This window comes from Carya illinoinensis, chromosome 4, assembly GCF_018687715.1.
Source record: "Carya illinoinensis cultivar Pawnee chromosome 4, C.illinoinensisPawnee_v1, whole genome shotgun sequence".
Classification (NCBI taxonomy): Eukaryota; Viridiplantae; Streptophyta; class Magnoliopsida; order Fagales; family Juglandaceae; genus Carya; species Carya illinoinensis.
In genome coordinates this window covers 38,572,021-38,590,682 of record NC_056755.1, presented here as the reverse complement: position 1 = coordinate 38,590,682, position 18,662 = coordinate 38,572,021, and the positions used below count along the sequence as shown (strand labels likewise).

The 18,662-nt window shown below is 37.0% G+C and overlaps 1 non-coding gene across 1 annotated transcript; it reads right to left on the bottom strand.

Annotated features, from left to right (window-relative positions):
- Nucleotides 1-994: 994 nt before the first annotated feature.
- Nucleotides 995-1,098, bottom strand: LOC122308619. Its single transcript, XR_006242138.1, has one exon. It is a non-coding gene; the product is annotated as a small nucleolar RNA R71 (small nucleolar RNA).
- Nucleotides 1,099-18,662: the final 17,564 nt, after the last annotated feature.

Sequence of the window (18,662 nt, the reverse complement as noted above, 5' to 3'; positions counted from 1 at the left end):
AACCTTAGTCTTTTTCCATTCATTTTATCAATCTTCATTTGATTGCACGTTTCTTTTAGTAATTTCGTTTCATTGTCTGAATTTATTTTCTTTATCACAAAAGTCAATCCCTGTGGATTCGATCCTGTAAGATACTACAACACCTGTATACTTGCAGGTAAAACTGCATTAGATTCTTGATTCATTAATTTGAGTCAAAGTTTAGTCGCAACAAGTTTTTGGCGCCGTTGCCGGGGATTGCAACGTGTGATTATTTTTTTTTATTTTAGAAATCTTTTGCTAATTTTTTTTTATATTCTTTTTGCAGGTACAATTCTTCACGAAAAAAAAAACAGAGCATGTAACATTGCTTCCATACTCATACCATTTGGTAATCTCGTTTCAAAATAAAAAATAAAAAAATTTAACTTTATTGCTTGTATTGCATTTTATTTTTTCTATGATCAATCCTCTATGATGAATGATCTCGTGGCAACGTGATCAAACGGGTAGATTGAGAAGAGAGGAAATCATTTTAAGTGAATTGGTTGATACTTTGTCAAGTGATTCTAAAAACTCTCAATCTAATACCATGGCTGACAATCGTAGTGTTCATGACGAACTAGAAAATGAAGAGGCACAAAATAATCCGCCAATGAGAACTTTGCGTGAATATTTGCAGCCTACAAGGACAAGTACCCCATCTTGTATGATTTTTCCTACGAATATGGGGAATTTCGATTTAAAACCAGGAGTAATCCAATTACTTCCCAAGTTTGATGGCTTAGATGCAGAAAGTCCTTATTTGCATTTAAAAGAATTTGAAGAGGTTTGTGCAACTTTACAAACTCAAACTATCAATGATGATGTGGTTAGATTAAAGTTGTTTCCTTTCTCTCTAAAAGAAAAAGCTAAAAATTGGTTGAACTCCTTGAGACCAAAATCTATTGGCACCTGGCAAGAAATGCAAAGAGAATTTTTAAAAAAGTTCTTTCCTACTCATAGGACCAACACTCTTCGCAGAAATATTATGAATTTTTCTCAAAAGGAAAATGAAACATTTTTTCAGTGTTGGGAACGTTTTAAAGAATTGTTGCTAACTTGCCCACATCATGGTTATGAGACTTGGCACACAATTAGTTTTTTCTATGAAGGTTTAACATCTCAAATGCGTCAATTTGTAGAAATGATGTGTAACGGCGATTTTTTAAATAAAGATCCTGATGACGCTTGGGACTATTTTGACCAGTTAGCTGAAAATGCCCAATCTTGGGATAACACAGATCGTTCTGATCGGTCAAATAAGCCCAAACTCAATGCCATGTCTCAAGAAGGTATGTATGTTCTCAAAGGAAATGATGATGTAAATGCTAGGATAGCAAGTCTGACAAGAAAAGTCGAAGCCATGGAACTTAGGAAGGTAAACTCGGCTAAGGCCATTGAAAAGGAAGAAGAAAATTGTGACATTTGTGAGATTAGTGGACACCTAACTCAGGATTGTCCAACAATCCCTGCTTTTAAAGAGATGTTGCACGAACAAGCAAATGTCATGAATTCTTATCGGAGACCATTTTCTTCCCCCTATTCGGAAACATATAATCTTGGATGGAGAAATCATCCCAATTTTAGTTGGAGGAATGAGTCCAATATAAATCAAAATCCTCAAGGGCCATCTTCTTCTACTTCTTATGTGCCTCCACATAAGAAAACCCTTGAGGAGACATTACAGACTTTTATACAGGGACAAGCCAATATCGACACTCAGACAATGCAGGCCATTACTGAGATGAGAAGTTCTATCAGTGACTTGACCTCTGCATTACATGCTCAAGAAAAGGGTAAGTTTCCTGCTCAACCTCAGCCAAATCCAAAAGGTAAATTTGAGGTAAGAAATTCAAATCCTTCTGATTCAAAATTTGAACATGCAAAGTCCATCACCACTCTACGCAGTGGAAAAATAATTGATAAGAGTATTTTAACAACGAAAGTTGATGAGACCAACAACTCTTTAAATTCCAAGAGTGATGGTGAACTTGAGAAGGTTGAATTAGATGTGCCTGTGAAAGCCCCAATACCTGCACCATTTCCCCAAAGATTGCAACATTCTCACAAGTTGGTTCAAAATGCTGATATTCTTGAAATTTTTAAACAAGTAAAAATCAACATTCCTTTGTTGGATGCAATCAAACAGATTCCTTCGTATGCTAAATTTTTGAAAGATTCGTGCACAGTAAAGCGTACGATGAAGGTGCAGAAGAAGGCTTTCCTCACTGAGCAGGTAAGCGCCATCCTCCAGAACAATTCTCCACCAAAGTACAAAGACCCTGGTTGTCCAACAATTTCCTGTATTATTGGAAATTTTAAAATTGAAAAAGCTTTACTTGACCTCGGAGCTAGTGTTAACCTCCTACCTTACTCGGTATATGAGCAGTTGGGTCTTGGTGAACTTAAACCCACCAAGGTAACACTCCAACTTGCTGACCGTTCAATTAAAATACCGAGAGAGATAGTTGAGGATGTGCTAGTTCAAGTAGGAAAATTTTATTTTCCAGTGGATTTCATTGTTTTGGACACGGAACCTGTCTTTGATGTTTGCACTCAAATTCCTATAATTTTGGGAAGGTCATTTCTTGCGACCTCAAATGCTTTAATAAATTGTAGGAGTGGTGTGATGGTAATTTATTTTGGCAACATGACTTTGGAGTTGAATATTTTCAATATTGGCAAACAACCTGGTGATGATGATGATGTGCAGGAAGTGAATCTGATCCAAACTCTTGTTCAAAATAAATTTGATTTGTCAAGTTTTTCTGACCCTCTTGAGGCTTGTTTGGTTCATGGTATAAACTTTGATGATGATTTTGTGCTTGCATCTATGAATTTTTTGCTAGAATCTACTCCTATAATGGACACTGATAAATGGAGAACACGTTTTGAGGAATTACCACCTCACGATGTCGTGTCTCTCCCCTCAAGTGTGCAAACACCAAAACTCGACTTGAAACCTCTACCTGCTGATCTCAAATATGCATTTTTAGGCCAAACAGAGACATTACCAGTGGTCATTTCATCAAGACTGGATGAAATTCAGGAGAAAAAATTAATTGGTGTTCTCATTGAACACAAAGAGGCAATAGGATGGACCATAGCTGATATCAAAGGTATCAGTCCTTTGATTTATACCCACAGGATTTATCTAGAGGACAATTCTAAACCCTCTAGAGAAATGCAGCGTAGACTAAACCCCAACATGAAAGAAGTTGTCAGAGCAGAGGTGTTAAAACTTCTGGATGTAGGGATCATTTACCCTATTTCTGACAGCAAATGGGTTAGTCCCACGCAGGTGGTACCCAAGAAATCTGGTGTGACTGTAGTTAAGAATGCTAACAATGAATTGATCCCAACTAGAGTTACTACTGGTTGGCGTATGTGCATTGACTACAGAAAACTGAATTCTGTCACCAGAAAGGATCATTTTCCCCTACCATTCATGGATCAAATCATTGAACGTGTAGCGGGCCATAAGTTCTATTGTTTCCTAGATGGTTATTCTGGATATAACCAAATTGAAATTGCTCCTGAAGATCAAGAAAAGACCACGTTTACATGTCCATTTGGTACCTTTGCATATCGAAGGATGCCATTCGGACTTTGTAATGCTCCTGCTACTTTTCAACGATGCATGATGAGCATATTCAGTGACATGGTAGAGCGTTTCGTTGAGATATTCATGGATGATTTTTCTATTTTTGGTAATTCATTTGATGAATGTTTGACTCATTTGGAAAAAGTGCTGATTAGATGCAAAGAAAAGAATTTGATTTTAAACTGGGAGAAGTGTCATTTTATGGTCACGCAAGGGATTGTTCTTGGTCACATTGTTTCTTCTCAAGGATTTGAAGTGGACAAGGCCAAAATTGAATTAATTTCTAAATTGCCCGTCCCAAAGAACATCAGGGATATCAGATCTTTTCTAGGTCATGCAGGTTTTTACAGGAGGTTCATTAAAGGCTTCAGCACAATTTCTAGACCTTTGTGCAATTTATTGTCAAAGGAAAATTCTTTTGTGTGGACTGATGATTGTGAGTTAGCTTTTACAAAGCTAAAATGTATGTTGATTTCAGCCCCAATTATGCAATCACCTGATTGGAATTTACCATTTGAGATTATGTGTGATGCTAGTGATTATGCTGTTGGAGCTGTGTTGGGCCAACGTAGGGACAAAAAGCCTTGTGTTATTTATTATGCAAGTAGAACTTTAAACAGTGCTCAAATGAATTATTCAACAACTGAAAAAGAGCTACTTGCAGTAATTTTTGCACTTGACAAATTTCGCTCTTATTTGATTGGATCTCAAATTGTCATCTTTATTGATCATGCTGCGTTAAAGTACCTTTTAGCGAAAAAAGATGCAAAGCCCAGGTTACTTAGATGGATCCTTTTGCTGCAAGAATTTAATTTGATAATCAAAGATAAAAAAGGAGTTGAGAATATTGTTGCTGATCATTTGTCTAGACTTGTTCTTTCAGATTCCATAGAGACAGTTCCTATTAAAGACACATTTCTAGATGAGCAACTCTTTGGTATATCTCAAGTGCCATGGTACGCTGACATTGCTAATTTTCTTGCTACAGGTGAAATTCCTCACATTTGGACTCAACAAGATAAGAGGAAATTTTTTGTGGAGGTAAGAAAATTCTTTTGGGATGATCCATATCTGTTTAAATATTGTCCAGATCAGATAATTAGACGATGTGTTCCCAATAACGAATTTCAAAGTGTGATATCTTTTTGTCACTCTGAGGCATGTGGTGGCCATTTTTCTGGAAAGAAAACTACTTTTAAAATTTTGCAATGTGACTTCTATTGGCCTACCATTTTCAAAGACACCCATTAATTTTGTAAAACTTGTGAGCGTTGTCAAAAGTTGGGAGGGATCACCCGCCGGAATATGATGCCATTAAATCCAATCTTGGTTGTTGAAATATTTGATTGTTGGGGCATCGATTTCATGGGACCCTTCCTAGTTTCTTTTGGCAATCTCTACATTTTGGTAGCCGTGGATTATGTGTCCAAATGGATTGAGGCCGTTCCATGCAAAAACAATGACCACAAAGTGGTACTGAAATTTCTGAAAGAAAATATTTTATCAAGGTTTGGAACACCTCGAGCCATTATCAGTGATGGGGGCAAACATTTTTGTAATAAGCCTTTTGAGACTTTAATGCGAAAATATAGTATTACTCATAAGGTTGCTACCCCTTATCATCCACAAACAAGTGGTCAAGTTGAGGTATCTAATCGGGAGATCAAAAAATTTTTGGAAAAGACGGTTAACCCAAGCCGCAAAGATTGGTCTTTACGACTAACCGATGCACTTTGGGCGTACCGTACTGCTTTTAAAACCCTGATTGGTATGTCCCCATATCGACTCATTTTTTGAAAGGCATGTCACTTACCTGTGGAATTGGAACACAAAGCTTACTGGGCAATCAAGAAATTTAATTTTGATTTGGATAAAGCTTGCTCTCTTCTTAAGTTTCAGCTTAATGAGTTAGAGGAAATCAGGAATGAAGCTTACGAAAATTCTCGTATTGCCAAGGAGAGAATGAAAATTTTTCATGACAAAAATATTTTTCGAAAATCTTTTGAGCCTTCACAAAAAGTTTTGTTGTATAATTCAAGGCTCCATTTGTTTCCTGGCAAACTTCGATCCCGATGGATTGGTTCCTTTGTTGTAAAAACTGTTTATCCTTTTGGGGCCATTGAGATAGAAAATCCAAAGAATGGTAATGTTTTTAAGGTTAATGGACAAAGCTTGAAACCATTTTTGGATGATTTTACTCCAAAGGTTGAGTCCACTACTCTGGAGGATCCTGTGTATCAGAATTAACTTCTGATTCCTCATTGTATATACCGTATGTGTTTGTTTTGTTTTTTTTTTCTTCTTTTGTTTTCTTTTGTGTTTTTAACTTTGACAGAAATCTACTCCTTGTGTGCACTCGAGTATCTCAGGTGAATTCTTTCCTCTCTGTTTAATCATTTTCGTCTCAATATGTTCTGCAGTGTTTATCTTGCTCCAATTCATACCTGTATAGCATACATCATCGAATATTCAATTGCTGAACATTGAGGATAATGTCACATTTAGTTGGGGGGAGGGTTTTCTGTTAAAAAAAAAAAAAATTGTGAGGTGCATTGAAACATAAATGATTAACACACACTTCTAGCATGTTTGTGAAATTTGAGTATCTTGGTGAAGTATCTGAGCGGAATTATTTTGTGAAGATTTATTTTCAACTTTAAACATAGAATATGACTTATGATGCATCATATTTTGTTGAAGAGTGACTTGAAACACTGGGATGCGATATTTACAAAAATGAGAATTAATATGATTTATATAGAATGAAGGACAAGTTTTGAAAGAACATTTTGCACATGCTTACACTTGTAGTGTTCCTCATTAATATTCATTGATTTAACACTGGAGAAGTAAACTGCAGGACTACCGAGCCATGCCAAAAAAAAAAAAAAAAAGGGAAAAGGAATAAAGGCAACTTAGTGAACTTTCCTAAGTAAAAAGAGCTAGAAACAGTTACCCAAGACTTTGGGGGTTGAGTGTCCAACCTTTAAAAACAGAGCTGGCGTGAAAACTGCTAGTCCCTTGGGCTTTGAGGTAGTTAGAATCAGCAATGATTAATCTTAAGGTTGAAAAATCTTCTGATAAATCATGTTTATTAGTGAGGAACATACAGAGGTTTAGCCACACACACATATCCGAGTTTTAAGACATTTGCCCCAATTCTATGTGAACAATTGTTAAGACTTTCCTTGTAAATATAACTCTTGGTGTTGAATAGTCACGAATCAATTTTTTTTGTGAGAATTCAGAATTATGTTGGATTGTTTTTGTTTGAATTTCGAGCTTTATGAAATTTTCATCTCAATTAGTTTTTCACTATTTTGCTCAAGGATTAGCAAAAAGCTAGTTGGGGGGTGTGATTGAGCTGAAATATTGCATGTTTTAGCTATTTAAAACCAATGTATTTTAAATTCTTCGTGACACTATTATTGGTTTTAGATAAAAAAATGATTAATAAGCATAAATACGAGTTGTGATTTTTAATTGATTGATATCATGTTTATGCTTAATTTTATAATTATCATTTAATGAGACAATATTTCCGCACATATATATAATCTGTTTTTGATAATTTATTTTCTTTGAGTGTTATTTCTTTCTTCTTATTTTCAGTTTAAATAAAATTCAAAAGAGATCCGGTTGGAACTTATGATCAAAAATGCATACTAATTGAGAGGAAGCTTGGCAGCTGAAAAAGAAGACACAAAATGAAGAATCAATGGTTATTTTCTTCCTTTGATTATTCAAGATGCATGTCATTCATGGTTGAACAAAACTCACGGAGGCTTGAAATTTTGGTGGTGCAACATTAAAGTCATACAAAGAGTTAACATGTGCTGAAAAAAGGAAGGAAGTGAGGTGCCTTAGTGTTGTGCTGGAAAGTAAAGAGAGCAATCGGTGGGATTAGAAGCTGAAAGTATAAGTGTTGATTTCATTGGATTTATTCTTTTGGATGTGAGAGAAGCAGCCGATCGGTGCATGAGTTTGGAGCTGGAGTTGTGCTGGAAAGTGGGACCGGTGGGTGCAAAAGTTGAAAGAAGAAAGGCTGTGGAATAAAATGATAGGAGAGTGGATGAGTGTGTATGAATTTTCAACAAAGTTAGTGGAAGAGAAAGGGGATTAAAAGATGGAAATTCATTGAATAAAGAAAAGGGAGTATAAAGCAACGGATGAGGGAGAGGGGAACGTGGAACCGGAATTGAAGGAAATTGATTCAATTTAAATGATTCTTCAAGAGGCAGATTAGTGGAGTAGTTGGCTGGGATTAATTATTCAGTGCATGATTTGAGAGGGACCAATCGGTGGAATTAAATGATTCTTCAAGAGGCAGGTGGATGTTCGGCTATTGATTTTTCTGCTATAAAAAGAGGCAAGTTCTAGTGAAGAGGGGAGGAGAATTGGAGAGAGTTAAGTAGGGGAAGAGACACGGAAAGAGAGAGAAGGGGTTGAAAGGAATTAGCTAAAGTGTAGAGTGAAAGGGATAGGTGGGGAGTTGAGAGAATTGGAGAGAGGAGTCGGTGCAGAATTTTCAACCAAGTGAGAGTGTGTGCTTGACGAAAAGAGATAGAGAGGAAGTTGAGGACGTGTGAAGAGAAGGAGAGAGAGACGTGTAGGTCGGTTGAAAGAGAGGGAGAAGAGTCACGGATTGATTGAGATTAAGGGGAGACGGCTGGAATTATTTCTTTCTTGGAGATGTGTAGGCCGGTTGGAGTAATCTAATTGGATGGGATTTAGTTTGGTAGAGAAAGGAACATGATGAGATTGATTCTTGAGTTTAACGTGGAGTTGAAGTGGTTGGAGTTTTATTTTTTTGCTTCTTCATGTTTTTCGTTTGGCATCTGGTGGGGCTACAGCTTCTTCTTGATCAATATCTTTTAATTTCAATTTCTGTTTTTATCGTGAACTTTATTCCTCTGTATCAATTGGATTTCAGATTTTGTTGTTTCTAAATTATTGCTTAGTATTTCTTGTGTTAGTTATTTAATGGAGAAAGCTTATGTGATTTCTATAGTATTTGTAATGAATATGTTTGGCTAAATTTTCATACTAAGGTTAGAGGTGAAGTTTAATGATTTAAATATTGTTTCCGAATCCACGTAAAATCTATTTTGCGAGCTTGATTGATTGAAAGATTTTATTTGGATATTTTGATTATCTATATACTCGTCTTGATTCATTGTGATTTCCGAATACAGTGAATGCTTGAGGAATCCCTGTGGTATTCAAATAGTTTTGTAAATGTTTTAATCATCAATCGTTCACGCTCAATCATAAGCGTCTGTTTTTTTCTCGATCTTAAATGCTAAATCTACCAATTAAACGGAATCATTATTCTAGTTTAATTGAAGTAAATTGTTCGGAATCAATATCATAAATTATTAGACGGATCCTCGAAACCTTAGTCTTCTTCCATTCATTTTATCAATCTTCATTTGATTGCACGTTTCTTTTAGTAATTTCGTTTCATTGTCTGAATTTATTTTCTTTATCACAAAAGTCAATCCCTGTGGATTCGATCCTGTAAGATACTACAACACCTGTATACTTGCAGGTAAAACTGCATTAGATTCTTGATTCATTAATTTGAGTCAAAGTTTAGTCGCAACAGTCATGACTACATATATATATATATATATATATATATTGTCAGGTTTGTTTTTCAATATGTTACTAATGTTATGTTAAATCATTATTTATTCTAAAAATTTAAATTTATAGAAATTAATACCTGTTGTCTCAATTATATTGTAACACTAGTACTATCTACCCTAATAATTGAGAACCATGAATCAGCATTAATCGTGCATAAATATTCATGCATGCTCAAAAATATACTTTACAAAATGACTGTTAATTTGACACTGTACTATTTGATCGAAACATGCCCACGCCAACCACGACCTCTACCAATTCAATAACAATGAAAACTAATGATAAATCTCTCCAGGGAAATGCAAAAGCTCTAATGCCAATTTTTTTTTTTTTTTTTGAAATAGACTTCAATTCAATTCATGAATGAAGGAAGTTACAGCTGTGACCAAAAATCCGAGCACAGACCCCGATTAACTAGCCAACTACTCATCGGTCATAAGCCCCCCGCACATCACTTTCATTATGTCAGACATTGTCTAAAAAACTTCTGAAAAACTCTCTAGCGACATAGCCCTTCTGAGATGGAAGACTCTATATAAACAGAAGTGTCCATCTCGACTTGTCTATGAGAAAAACACACACCTTTCACTCCCACCCTCCAAAGGAGGAGGCAGATCTTCCACCCTTATCCTCCAAAAGAGGATAGGGACTCACCACCCTTCTCCTCCAAAAGAGGAAAGAGAATTGCTATTTCAAATTATTCACTTAACAAAAACGGAAATAAAGCAAAACAAAAAAAACCCTACACTCTCCACTTTGTCCCCCACTGTTCTGCTACCCGTACATGACAAAGCAGCTAACAGAATTGCTACCCCAGCCCACTCTCCCTCCTGCGTCGTCCTGCACCTGTCTCATATCAGCATACATGTGCCGTGCATGACCCTGAGCAAAAACGAGCTATCTTCAGAGAGCATTGGACGCCAAACCAGAGAGCAGAATGCTGCCACCGGAACACTTATGGCCATAAAACTTTCCAGCTCCATAACTCAGCCACCGGAAGCCACTTATTTCCAGACTAAACCAGAACCATAAAACTAAACAAAAACTAGAATCCAAAACAGAAAGAAAACCACACCGCCACCAGACTAAACAAAAACAGACAAAAAAACCAAACGGAAAAACGAACTACAACTAGACTACAACCAAACGGAATAAAAACCAAACTACCCTTGACTGTAAACAACTGTCGCCGATCCCCTTCTTCGACCACCATCCTTGAAGAAAACTCCAGGAGCTACGGCCAGACTCCACCCCGAAGAAAACTTTATCCCCCCACGTACATTAGCATGCAAACCGAATCCTCCTCTGTTTTCCATGGATGAAATAGAGTTCAATAACCACGCCGGACTGCATCCCAACCCACGTAAATCATCACTTCCAAAGAGTAGGCCACACTACCCTCGCTCCCATCGTAGATCCTCCAAAGCCGTCCCCTCAGCAGACCATCCTTTCAGCAGCTAACACCAAATCGTGCTCATCCCCACATGCAACTCTCAAGCTTGCATTCTTCATTTTATACGTCTGGAAGTTAGCTCCTCCCTGTCGAGTAAACCACCCAATAAATCGGTCAGGGACTGGACTGGATCATGAGCTTTTAAACCGCCCAAAACCACTGCCGTAAGCAACCGAGATCCTCCACCCCGACTTGTAAACCACCCTCCCAACTGCATGAAAAACAGAGATTAAGGATTCGGGAGCCAGGCCTGGTAAAGGCCATTCAACCCATTAGAGTTACGGACACAACATTTATTAACAATCTGAAAATACAAAGCAACCGGAAGGAAAAAGAAAAAAGAGGGGGGAGGGAGGGAGGAGCCGGGGCTCCCACCTCCCTCAAGCGGTTTCCTTTAGTTTTTTCCTAGAGAGAAGGGAGAGCTTCTCTCACTACAACGGCGTTTCAATGAATAAGTTTTTAGCTCTAATGCCAATTGATAGATAGAATTAGAATTAGAATTTAGATGGTTAGTTCATCAACAGAAACTAGGGATTGAGATTGAAAAATTATGCAAAATAAAGAGAAAAATCTGAAAAATACTGATTAATAATAAAATTTGGAATTATTTTATGTAGCCCCACAATCTGGGCTTAAATAGTTTTAAAATTAAATTATAAGGATTTTTCAAAAAAGTAAAAAAATCCAAATTTTTGCGTGAAAATTAAATACATAAGAAAACAAGAATTCTACCAAACATTTGGCCAAAATTAAAATCAAAATCACTTCCAAAACTTGAAATGAAATATTTTCTAAGAAGGCAAAAATAAAGGTAAATAGATGATTTGAAGGAAAAATAACAAATATTGTCCCAATACAATATTGAAAACTCAAAGTTTCTTGTCATATTTGTGCAAATTTACTTTGTTAAAGTTGTTCAACGCTGTCAATGTAGAAATATACTAACCAAAATATCCCATATCAATTTGTGTTTGCATGAACATATTTTAATTGCGTGATCTTGTTACAAGCTAGCTGTAACATTGGCCATGGCTCATCAATATTCTGCTTCAGCCAATGAATGAAACTGCGGTCTATATATTTCTTGATCTTTCCCGAGATGGGTGATTCTCCAAGTAGATCAATAAGTGATCGTTGAGTGTCCTCTGTGCCACTTAATTCCAAGTTATAATATATGATCAATTGTACTCTTCGATCGGTTTAATCAAGAACTACCTCACATGTATTATTGCTTATGCTAAATCCAATTTTTATATTATTGGTTTTGATTTCAGTGACAATTAACTCAATAATTGAATTGAATCCTAATTTATGTTGGTCATAATATTTAATCTTAAACACCCATATATTCAACCCGCTTCTAGGTATTATTTCTATTAATCTTTACTAGCTAGTTAAAATGATCGATTATATGTATGGATCATTCACTGAAATGTTTAACATCATTGTATTATTAGCCATTAAATCAGGAGAAAAAAAAAATACTCAACGTACAGTGGCGATTTATAATAGATACAAACTTTATATTTGAAGCTTTCTACACATCCTTCTAAAAAGATATAGGAATTTCCGATCCTTTATTGCATATTTTTGTACTTTATCTTTGTCAGGAAACCTTACTATATGCCAATGATACATATTGTGCAGATTGTTGGCAGACTTTCTGGAGTATTAATTCAAAGCCAGGGAGTATAATAAAGAGGAGTTACAACAGATTTAACTTGAAGATACTTGTGAAGGGCTTCCAATCCAAAATCTTTTCCCAAACCACTCATCTTATACCCTCCAAAAGGAATGTCATTGTCGAAACCAAAATAGCAATTGATCCAAATGGCGCCTGCACGAATTGATCTCGAGACTGTATTAGCCACTTTCAAGTCCTTGGTCACAATGCCCGCTGCCAGACCATATTTTGTGTTGTTGGCCCTCTTAATCGCTTCCTCAAGTGTTCTTTAATTATTAGTAAGATATGAAAAAATAGAAAAAGCTTCTGTCACAACTTAATTAGTGTACTGCTAAAAATGGGGTATCCTCAAAAAATAATTAGGACCCAGAAAACAAAAGCAAAAAGCTTGTTTAGTGAAAGATACTGAATTGAACTTGGCAAGTGCCATAACAGGTCCGAATATTTCATCCTTTGCTATTACCATTTCTTCCTGCACAAGTAGTCCAGATGGGAGTATCAATTGTAACAGCCCGCTAGAAATTTAATTGTGAAATTTCTATTGACTTTAAAAACCTCGTGAAGACTCTATAAGCTTTCACGAATCCATTAATCATATAGGTTTTTGTCTAACTACATAGTTAGTGTTATTATTTACTATGGTATCAGATGTGACGCCCCCAAATCCCCACGCACGGACACGGGGAATTCGAGACGTCCGGATGGTGACAACCCGGGTCACCACCCTAACGACGGGTGCCAAGTGTGTGCAAAAGCAACATATGTGCACGAAGAAACATGCAGTGGATAACGAAAGCCATAACTAAGTACCATAATTTTTTCTTAACGTAATACAAGTTGTTTAAAACATACCTAAATAAAATATAACAAAACACGAACATAGTTTTAAAATCAAATATAAAGCATAACATCAGCAACCCGGCGGAGCCGCATCCTCGGGCTCAGCCTCCTCCTCCTCATCCTCAAAACCTGCACCAAAAGCTACGGAACCAAAAATGGTACCGCAGGTAAGTAAAACCCAAACACCACCAGATAAAAACACATAGAACTCAAACAACATGCATGAAGTGATGCCAATGCGCAAAATCCATAAAACATAACTTTCCACACACGCCAAAAATCCCATTTGGCCCAAAAACATATCTTTTCCAAATATCACGCCAAAAGTCACATTTGGCCTTTATCCATCTCAAACCATTATCCACTTTATCCGTATGCACCATGACCTCCCCTAGGGGTCATCCGCACACCCTGGCTCCAGTGTCACACCGCAGAGTACCACCACGCATGTGACACCTAACGAGCGATGCCCGGTTCTGCGCCCGGCGCGTTCGTAGCCAAGCATCCCCTAGCCCCGCTCCCGTCGTCGCCCAGCGACAACTCAGGGGACGTCACTCAGTTTATTCCGCTCCCGAGTGACCAGAGGAGCTTCACCGAGATAATACCCCATCCCGGCTTGGGCTCGTGATACACACGCACTCGTAAGTCCACTTACGCCAATAAACAGGCTTTTCACACTTAAACAAAAACACACATGCATGCACCATGTAATGCCATATCAATGCACAAAAATAACCAACCAACATAAATCAATAAAACAAGTAACTCTGTCCTCCATCCATCCGACCCCCGAACTCCTTGGACTCAATCCGGAATCAACCAACCAGTAGATAAATTATTGAAAGAGCAATATATATTTAAATCTGAAAATAGGGTTTGGAAAATACTTACAGTGCTATACGGTATTTTTAGAAAGCTCGCGGCGTTGCAAACGGCGGAGGAAGAGCAACGTAACAGTGTAATTTACACTGTTGCCGTGGGTAATAAATTACCCATTTTCGAACGGGGACAAACTAAGGCACGAAATTGATAGGGAATGGTCTTGAGATATTTATGAAGTTAAAGGAAATGAGTTTTGGCAGTGGGTGGTGGTGGAAATGGCGGTCGAAGGCCAAAAAGGGGTTGAACGGAGTTGAGCTCGTGGGAGCTGCTCCGGCAACGGATCGAGGCCGGAAATGGGTGGTTTAGGTCGGCAAGAGGTAGGGGAAGAAGCTGTGAAAAGATGGTGGCCGGAGGTGGTGCGACGGCGCCGAAAACGATGAAAAACCGTATGGCTTGGAGGAGCTCGTGGCGGCTAACGGTGGTTCGGATGGAAGTGAAACTTGGTGGGGATGTTCACCGATGATAGGGGAAGAAAACTGGGTGGGTGGTGTAGGCCACACCGCCGGCGAGCGGCGGTTCTGGGCTGCAAAAGCAACCGGCGACAGGGGCAAAAATAGAGCAGGTGCAGCGACTTCCGGCGGCTCTCGAAGGCTAACGGCTGGTCCGATGGCTCTGAAAATTGGTGGGGATGATCTCTGGTGGAAGGGGAAGAGAATGGTGGTGACGGTGCACTAAACGGTGGCCGGACGGCGGAGAACTGGCCGGTCAAAGTGGCGGCGACGGGTATGAGAAAAAGGGGCAGATGTGCGTACGTGGGAAAGGAGGAAAACGGGAAGAAGAAGAAGAAGAAAAGAAAGAAGAAAAGAAAGAAAAGAAGAAAAGAAAAAGAAAAAGGGAAAAAGAAAAAAAAAGAAAGAAATGAGGTACAATCCTCACCTCTGGAGTCCAACAACTGATCCAACGAAAATAAGTTTAAAAGCAATAAAACTAAGAAAATATTTTAAACACAACGTAAAGCTAAAATATAATAATTAACTAGTAAAAACAAACTATTTAATTTTAAATCCAAAGACAAGCTAAAATAAATTAAACAGCAATTTAAATTCAACAGAAATTAAAATCCAATTAAAATCCGATAATTTAAAATAAAAGAACTATTATATTAATTAAATTAAAATATTCCTTCAGTGAAAATACACGTAAAAACGGGGTGTCACATCCTCCCCCCTTAAAATAAATTTCGTCCTCGAAATTTGTGAGATCAATATCAGCGCCAAGTAGGATACACTACGCAACTCAGAGTATACTTGAGAAAATCATACCATCAGCCATTTCCACACAAGTATGATTAAAGATCTCTCCAATTATACTCCTAAAGCAATTCCATCATATTCGTACTAGTCTCCCAGCGACACATCACGTCTAGAACTCCTGAAGTAGCCACGTAAACCGGAATCACCATATCGTCAAGAACTTCAAAACCACACCCAAGAAAATTCTAAAAATTATTACTTCTTAGAATGAATTGTATTAACCTCAATCAACCTTCATGCTATATCATCGAAACTTTCATTGTATACTATATCTTGGTAGCCTAATAGTCACTTCCAAAATAAACCATCAATAAACATAATTAGCCCAAATAAAAAATTACTCTCCAATTACAAGCACCTTCTCAAAATTTTAAGTCATCACTAATTACTCAAAATCAGCACACCTAATCATGAACTATCACTCCTATTTCCTCAATTATCTCTAGCTACCTTAACTAAATCAAAATTCCGCAACGACACCCATGATCATCAACAAAGAAGATGATATCAATCAATTGCAACCTTCCAAATTAAAAACAAGTATCATTATCTCAAAATACGCCAATCTCATCTAAGATAAAGAACATAGGGCTCGAATCCGTCCCGACCAACTAATAAAGCACCTATAACTCCTACCTAACAACTTACACTTTCAAGATCATCACCTAAATTCTGAATATCGTCTAATTTAGAGATAACTAAATTCACTACGAACCACGATTAAATTCATGATAACCTTAGTAAACCCTTCTTATAAACTCACTTATCTACTTCTATTCTCATAACCCTAATATTAGCACGACTATTTCCTTCAATTGCATACAAAATTAAATCTCAAGATAGGCCATGCTATTCAAACCTCCAATCCATCAAAACTATGGCAATACTCTCCTGACTTCTACTGCTTATTACCTTACGTACCTGTTTAGGCTAATCACCGTTGATTCCCAAACTTCCACTTTCAAGATTTCATTATCCACTACACATGGCGACTCAACAATCTCTCTTCTAGTTAAATAAAATGTATATAATTCTCCCAATTGGACACTCAAACTCCAAAGGAAAGTATAGCCTCAAAATTTAAATTCCTGTGTGACCTCAAGTCACAATTAATTCTTGAAGATAGTCTCAACAATAAATGCCAACCATCACTCCAATTGGTAACCCACTTCAACTGTACACTCCGATCAACTCACTAAGAACTCGAAGTTAAAATCTATTGAATTTAATACTATCACATCTAATCCACTTCAGTACTCACCAAAGCCACTTCTCTCAAGCCAAAAAGAGACTAGGATTTGTACTCTCCGAAATCCATACACCCTCACCACCACTACAAATGGATCTCATGTACCCTTAGCTAAGATCAATAATCATTCTAACGTATAAGTGATCCATCACTTCCATTTCCAACATCTGTACCTTATCCTCAAAATAAACAAAATTTCATTTCCCAAAACCTGCATCATCTATTATCCTCAACTCGGTATGAATCAATCTTAAAACTTGTCACTATAACCTCGAGCTATAACAATTATTGCCAACCCACATTCCATTGATTAACACGCTTCGACTGAACGCTCCAATCGATTCACCACTATCACGTGTCAATCTCATACGTCCTTAGCCGAAACCAATAGTCATTCCAACGTACAAGTAATCCATTACTACTATTTCCATCATCTGGACTTATATCCACAAATCAACATGAATCATTCCTATATCTGCTTAACTTATACCCTTAACATCAGTAAATAGTTATCGCTTAAAGCTTTTTACTGAAAATGACCTTAAACCTGCTAATAATCCGTTTCCAAAAGTCTCTAGAACATAAGGTCTCAACTTCAATCGAATTCAATACCAACAATTAAACTATTGCTTCCAAAACCTCAATGGATCTATTTCTTCCGAACCGACAAAAATCATTTCCTAAAATCGATTACTACAACCTCGAGTTAACAATAGTCATTTTCTGAACTAAATCAACATCTACAATCCTCAAAGAAGTATATGAACTAAATCATTACCTTCCATTCTCAAAGAAATGTACCCCAGAAAAATTTCATATTATTAACTAAACTCTGATCAACCCCATTTTAATGGTTGCAAACTAATCACTCTCCATAGTGGATCAAGCTAGCACCCCAAGTCTGTAAAATTAAGAACTCAACTCTTATTATAAATTGGTCCTTCAACTCTGCAATTCTAAAACCTTAAATCAAATAAGAATAATTTCTAAAATTTCTAAGATCAATGAGCTTACACCCCATAATAGAACAATCGGCTCCCAAAGCTTTTAAAATCTAATACATTAACGGATAATAAATCATTTTCTGAAATCCTCGAGATTGATAGCTTTAATCCAAAACATTCACCTTAAAACTTGTAAATTCTAAAACCCCAATTGCCACCAAATTGTTCATCCGAATCAGCGAATTTAAAACTTGAAATTTAATTATTTCCCCCAAAGCTTGTTGAACCTAAAACCTTAATTACCAAAATCTTATTTCCTAAAATCTGTAAGGCCTCAAACCTTAGATAAAATTATCTTAAACCAATCCTTAAAGTTCGTTGAACCTACACTCTCCTATTCTATAGCTTCATTACATAAATTCTACAAAACCTAAGACCTCAACCATCTTAAGCGGCTTAAAGCTAACTCCCCTCCTTAGTTGCAACTTACATTCCTACTCCCAAGAAATTGCCTAATCCATGTCGTTCCCTTCTAGCCACAATATTATAAAAGTAACCCACCTCTATAAAATTCAACCCTACTTCACTAAGTATTTTTTTTTTTCCTATCAACGACATTCTCAATAATACCGTCCTCCTGCCATAGCACAATCCTCAACCCCACTTTAACTCCGGAAAAAACAAAACAAAACAACTTAAAACAAAATAAATAAAACAAATAAACAACATACTTCCAATTCAAATAAAATAAAATCAAACCAAACCAAATCAAATGGAATTAATAAAATAAATTCAAATCAAATAAAATCGAATCAAGTTAAAGAAAAAAACAATTCAACTTAAATAAATTAAAATAATTTTAACACCAGCTTTTAAAACTTTCTGGTACTCCACCTATGGGACATATGGTTTTACCCAGAGCCGAACCGCTCTGATACCACCTGTGACGCCCCCAAATCCCCACGCAAGGACACGGGGAATTCGAGACGTCCGGATGGTGACAACCCGGGTCACCACCCTAACGACAGGTGCCAAGTGTGTGCAAAAGCAACATATGTGCACGAAGAAACACGCAGCGGA